At 39.6% G+C, this 6,881-nt stretch overlaps 1 long non-coding RNA gene across 2 annotated transcripts; it reads right to left on the reverse strand.

Moving 5' to 3' along the window:
• Positions 1–214: 214 nt before the first annotated feature.
• LOC142601737 (uncharacterized) lies at positions 215–6,648 on the reverse strand. 2 transcript variants are annotated; one of them, XR_012835315.1, is made up of 5 exons: positions 6,536–6,648; positions 5,982–6,129; positions 5,687–5,773; positions 4,179–4,331; positions 215–2,568 (listed from the first exon to the last, which is right to left on the reverse strand). It is a non-coding gene; the product is annotated as an uncharacterized LOC142601737 (long non-coding RNA). The 2 variants fall into 2 exon arrangements; XR_012835314.1 differs by lacking the exon at positions 6,536–6,648 and having other exon boundaries at positions 5,982–6,404.
• Between the last annotated feature and the right edge of the window lie 233 nt (positions 6,649–6,881).

Below are 6,881 nucleotides of genomic sequence, written 5' to 3' on the forward strand. Positions count from 1 at the left end.
TTCCTTCCTTCCATGAAATTATGTTTTTCAGTCATGGTGGCTTCTGCTAATGGTCCAAGAGCCATTAAGCCTGCATTGCTTAAGAATACTGTTAATGCAGATTGCATTATATAGTGCAGAAAAATATTAATTCCTATTTCTGTCCCTTTATTCACCACAATCTATTCTTCTAGCAGCCTGCTTTCTTAAAGTAGCAAATTCTTTAGATATACTTTGCATAACTTTTTAGCATTTGAAGCAAATTCTTTAGCAGGAACAGTACTGGACCCCTATCACTTAAAATTAGCAAAGCCTTGCTTCACAAGGAACGTGGGTACCGAAGTATTGTCGAAACAACATTTAGGAAAACAGAGTTCATGTATCAAATTGTCTTGGTGAGAAGTGAAAAGCCCAGCTCCTCTTTAGATCAAATACTTGTACAGGATACAGCACAGAAAACCACTGGGGTTACATATGTAAGTAGTCTCCTCAGGGATCCAGGTAGGTTTTCAACAGCCTCCCTGGACAGCTGACACATAACACTTGCCATTAAGCAGATCAGAGGTCTTTTCCACATCCTGCATTTCCTTTGAGACCTGTACGAAGATTCCAGGAACTCAGGAGAACAGTATCTTTTACAGTACAGTAACACACCCACAGTGCTCCAGCTTATCAGATTTGCTTTGTTTAGCTAGCCACGATAAGCCCCTGCTCCTCCTCTCAGCACACTTTTTCTTGGGTAGGTAACAAGATGGGAAATAATTGAAACTCTTTATTTCCTTTCCTCAAATTAAATGGGAGATGATCTTTAGCCCAATACTTCAACAGATTTTAGTATAACTTTTATTTAGGTCCTGAAGATGGACCTTTAGATTCAATTAATTCTCTGTCCCTTTGGATGATGCATTTTGGTTCAGAGGAGTGTATTTTAGGTCTGCTGTTCACTTGACTCAAAAGCAGATCAGACACTTTACTTTCCTGAGGAAGCTGGTGCCACCTCCACAAAAACATACTTAAGATAGAGCAAAAACATGACTCAGGTCGGAGTATGGGAGGAAAAAAACCCATGAGAATGAGAAACACTAGTGCAAATACCAAGGTCAGGTCCCTCCATGGAGGACCCTATGCTGAAGCAGGTAGATATGCCCTGAAAGAACTGCAGCCTGTGGAAAGCCCACATTGGAGCGGGTTTATCGTAAAGGACTGCAGCCCATAGAGAGGGCTCACACTGGAGAAGGGGTAAAGTGTTAAGAGAAACTGTTATGTCCTAAACCCCCAACCCTCATACCCTCTGTACTGCTCAGGGAATGGGGAGGGACAGAGAAGTCAAGAACAAAGGAGTGCAGATGACCTGGAAAGAGGAGAGTGGGAAGAAGGTGGTGTTTAAAATTTTTAAAATTATTTTTTGTTTCTCACTACCAAAATCTATTTTAATTGGCAATAAATTAAATTACTTTTCCCCAAGTCAAGTCTGTTTTGCCTGTGATGGTAACTGGTAAGTAGTATCCCCGTCTTTGTGTTGACCCATAAGCTATTTTCTCCCCCTTCCTGTTGAGGAATGGGAGTGACAGAAGAGCTAGGTAAGCATCTGGCAGTTGGCCAGCATCAACCCACCACACTCTTTTAGATGTCTCTAAATAATGCATGAGGCAAAGAGGGAAGGGGTAGAGATAGGTGCTTGAGATGAGGATCTGAGACAGCCATTCTTTCAAGCATGAATCAAAGTGCCTAAAATCATTGAGCAGTTGGCAGTAACCATCTAATACAGGGAAAAACAGCTGCAGGAATTTTAACTTGAGACATTTTATGAAGGGGAAATTCAAATTGTAACTGCTCGGCAATGGTAAGTGGAGACCAAGGAATGACCTGGTCCTGGCAGTAGGAATGCCTAACTCCAGAACCAGGTTAAACAATAGAAACAGGAATGCCTGAGACAGAACGACTCTAAGGGAGAACAAATTTCCTTGTTGATAAAATAATAAATGCTACAGTATTGATTTGTAATGATATGACTGGTGCTGGCACAAGCGTGTATAAGGAATCAGCTCATGCCACATCTTTGCAGACTCCCTTTAGAACCACTTACAGCAGCAGGACTCTGTCCAATGCATTGCCCATTAAATCACTTTATACTTAAGCACAAATGTGTATTTAATTCACCTCAAATGATACAATAAAAAGTCCCCAGCACTTACCTGAAACTGTCAGGAGCCACCTATCATAAGCTAAGCTAAGCTCTCTCCTTTAAAATAAATGCATAAATTAAAATTTTGCATAAGTTGCACCTCAACTGGTTTTGGAATCTAGTCCTTTAAATTCAGTACAGATGGTGGAAAGACTAGTACATATCTGAACGGGAGAAATTTTTGACCCAAAGACCGAACTAAATATAAGAATATTTTAATTTCTTTCATTAATCTTACTGTACCAACACAAAGTACAGGAAGTAGTGATAAGAAATCTGGTAATGCTTTGATTATTTTTCAAACAGCAGTAAGTGTAAAGGCCATTCCATAAGGAACCCTCTGTCTGGTCTCACACCAGCCATAGAACTTTCACCGCGTTTCTCAGAGGTCACTTCAAGAAACACTGGAAAAGGAAAGGAAAAGATTAAATGTGCACATGCTGCTATGTAGAAGAAAAAGTCTTTGCTTAGTTTTAAGATAGAGTTGTTACGAACAAGCTAAAGTTTTAAATTAGGAACTACTCAGAGTTACCCAATCATTTTTACTAGTATTTTTACTGTGCATTTTCTCATTGGACGTTCTAAATGGTGAAACTCCAACCATGTTCATCTCGCCAGTTTTTCCTGAAACTAATCATCATAGACGGCTCTCCAATATCCAAATATTTCAGCTCCATATCTTAAGATCAGTTAGATTTTGATACATTTCTATTCAGTTTATAGGAATAAGGAACAAGTTTCTCCCAGACTCTAGGGATCTGCATCTGCTTGTAATGTTTTACCAATTCACGTGAGATTTCTGAAGTGGGTTTGCAGCCCGTTCTGCATGGACAAATTACTCTGCTTTCTAGCACAATGGTAAGCAAGGTACTAGAATAGAATCCCAACAGTGGGTTTGCTCTGGAGGAGGGAGATATCAAGGTGGTTTAGGGGATGAACAAACATGGGAAAACAGGGGGATAAGGAGGCAAGGGGCTGATTGCATGTAAACAGGTTGCTGGGCAGAATGCTTGTCCAGTCATGCACCTGCACCTAATCAGCACAGGCTGTCCTGTTTGCTTATTAAACTCCATTTCTAACCACCTTCCTGGGTGAGGGACTACCTGTTGTGTGTGCACACATGTGCATAGAGGTGTAAGTGCCAGCAACTGGCACCAGACCATGGGCCACAGGGGTCCATGTGTCTGTGGAACCAGAAGCAGGAGTGAGTGAGGGTATGTAAGTCAGTTCGCAATCCCTACTATCAAGCCAGACCTGCCAGCAAGCAGGTGAAGTGGCCTGGGAGCCAGCTATGCATGTCTCTAAGGGTGAAACTCATGGAGGAGCTGGCTACCAGGGGTCCAGGCCAAACACTGGCAAGACCGTTACATCTTGGGCTCAGCTGAGACCTGTTTCCTTGTGCATGTGAGTGCCTGTGCAGGAGGCAACTGGGAAGAGCCAGGATCCACAGCGAGCCACTAGATAGCCCAAGTCCACAGTCCTAGCTACTTGTGGGATCTCCACTGTATGTATTTCCCACTAAAGGTCCTTCTTCCGGATCAGCCAGTGAATGTTGAGTGTTTCTCCAACTCTGTTGATCTCTGTGGCCAGCTGTGTTTACATGTATGTGTTGTATACATGTGTGTGTTTGCATACCTGATGGGGACACATGTTCAGCCCTGCTAGTGGTTAGACCATATATTTTCCTAAAAAAATGAATCTCATATAAACTATCAAATTTAAGGGCATGAAACAAACTTTTCCAGGTATAAAATCTGTTGATTATCACTAAATTGCACGTGCCTGTGAAAGGGGAGAGAAAAAAATTTACATTAAATAGAAAAGTCTTCTTTGTAAAATAAGAATGCCTTTCTCATGTGGCTGTTTTGAAATTAGATGCCCTACGTGTTTGTCAAGCACATTAATATCCTCAAAATCAGTAATAAAACACTATAGAATTTGATGTGCATTTTCTAAAATATATCCATCCAGAAGATGAAATGTCTCCTTATAAGCCTTTAAATTACATACTTACAGCATTGACACTTTCTGCATAAGCTTATAATTGCTGCATAAGCAATTATCATCATTTCCAGACAAGAATGCAAAAGGTGAAATAGCTGTTCTTCCATTATTACAACCCATTAAGATGCCAGTTCTGAGTCAGTGCATTCATTACCTGAGAAATCTAAACAGAAATGACATAAAATGTAAGTGTAGCCATATTTACACACACAACTTCTCCAGCCCATACAAAAAGCTTCTTCATATTAATGGTATTTAAGCACTACCTCTATAAATTTGAAGTTACAGAAAAAAACATGTAAAATCTTGAAGACTTTTTATTAAAGAAAAATTCAGCCATGTTCTTCATCTAATTTTTTCATGATTGAGATCCTTTTACACCATGGTAAATCTTTCTTCACTTTGTATATACAGGGTCTCTGTTCTCACCCACTTGGAATTTTGGCTAAAATTAATCTGATCTGAGATTTCACAAGCATGCTGTTTGCCTCAGGATGAATAACTGTTTCTTAAAGATTCAAACCTTTTAGCAATTAGAAAGAATAATTTTAGGGGAAAACAGCATTATTTTTTAGCTATTTTTCTGTTTCTTTAGAAACCTCTATTTTAAAAGGCTGTTCTGAAAATTTCCTTCCCTATTATATCAATCAGTCTTTACAGTATGAAAGCATATTAATTTTGTTAATATATACTAGTTTACATTATACACTGCAATGTAATGAGGTAGTGGAATTTTACTGGAGGCTTTGGTATTGCTCATGTTTTAAGTAACGCAAACTAAAGGACTCCACCTCATTGCAAGCACCAGAAGGACAGCCCAGCCCTGGAAATAAGGACTTTGAATTTTAGAGCTGTTTGTGAAGGATAAAAGATACCCCTGGACAACCAAGGTAATGCTAGCATCCTAGCCCCTCCAACACAGCTCTGAAACCCTCCCAGCATCTGGTGTCACAGATAAGTCCTACAGCAAGACTGACTCCAGAGACATCTGGATCGATGGACAAGCAGCAAGAACGCTGATGGAAGATAACACTGCAGAAATATAGTTGCTTTGCAAAGTTTTACTATGATTAGTAGTAGGCAGTGTACGTGTTAATTAGTGATTAGTCAAATTGTGTTGTACTCCAACACTTGAAGGGTATAAAAATGCTGTGTAAAACCACATTCAGTATGCCCCAGTTTGTCTGGGACACCTCATGTGCATGGATAAATATTTACCCTTGTAATTCTATACTTTGCTTCCCAGCCTCCTTCCTCAGCCAGCATGGGCCAGCTGCAGAATTTATGACACAATATACAAGGCAGAAAAAATTAAATTCGTTTTACCATTAGATATGTGCATTTTATTTTAAGCCCTAATGAAATTTCACCAAGAGTTGGGCTAAATTCTATCCACAGGTAAAATATAATTGTACCAATTCAGTACAGATTATTTGTAACTGCCTACTGAAATCTCTGATTATTCCTACACTACATATGCATCGAGTGCACAGACTAACCACACTGAACATGCCTTACTTTTTCTGTCAATCTCATGATTATCACAGCAGAAAACTGTCAAAGGGAAGCAAACACAGGAACAGTAACAAAACTCTTATTGGTGCACTGGGTGGGGGACATAACAAACAAACAAGTTTTGATTAGAGAATGAACAAGCATGGTAAGAGAACAGAGACACTGCAGGCCTGATATTACATGAGGTTATGTTTTCATACACACACAGAGATGGTCCTCCAAATCTTCCTGCAATCCATACTGCAGTTTGTTACAGTTACGCTGTATGTCTACTTATAAAAATAGAATATTTACCTACCAATTTCTGAAAGGGGAAGTCAGTATTCTTGATTCATATCAGCCACTCTAGAAGCAATCAATAGGAACTGGCCAAAGTTCTCCTCTGTTTTGCTACTGTACTCATTTAATGCAGCAGCCAAACCTTTGGTGAGATCATTATGAATTTCCTAAAGAAAAAAACATTTACATTCATGTTTCTGAGCAGCTAGAAGAAAACATGAAATGCTATAATCAAATCAGATACTGTAACTGAAGTTCATTATGATACAGCCACAACAATCAACCCGTGCAGTAACAGCAAAGGGTCCCACCAACAGCCTAGTCATCATCAGGCAAAGTGATAAGCCGAGGTCAACCCAGGAGCATGGGGAAGGCTCCAGGTGAGGCTGATCAGGGCAACTAACACCAGTTAGTACACTCAGGTGCCCAACAATACCTGAACTTAGGCTGAATCACTTTTCAAGCAAGTTTCAGTATCTGTATACTAACTTCCAAGAATCAAAGCTGACATAAAGCTAAGACCCATGTATTTTGCAGTTTTGAAGCACAGAATTTCAAAGCAAATCCACTCACTAGCTTCAGGATTTTCCAGACATTTCTCGTTTTGCAGTGTTTCTGGAGCTTACCCTTGAAGATGTGATTTGGTACCTTCCTGAGCTTGCAAATCCAGTAAAAGAGTATTTTTGAAAATGTGAATACATCCTCTGTGCTGCATGTTTCTTATTGATTACATAAGATTACTCCTCATTTCAGAAACTTATCATATGCTCAATATGGTCCCTCTGTCACTGGTGATCAAGTGCTGGGAGCTGCCTGTTTTCAGACATTGTGTTCAAGAAAGCAGAAAGACAACACAATTAATATGTTCCTAATACTACTTTCCTGTGTAAATAACTGTTGTCTTGACAGATAAATATTT

The sequence above is a fragment of the Balearica regulorum genome, chromosome 4 (genome assembly GCF_011004875.1).
Source record: "Balearica regulorum gibbericeps isolate bBalReg1 chromosome 4, bBalReg1.pri, whole genome shotgun sequence".
Classification (NCBI taxonomy): domain Eukaryota; kingdom Metazoa; phylum Chordata; class Aves; order Gruiformes; family Gruidae; genus Balearica; species Balearica regulorum.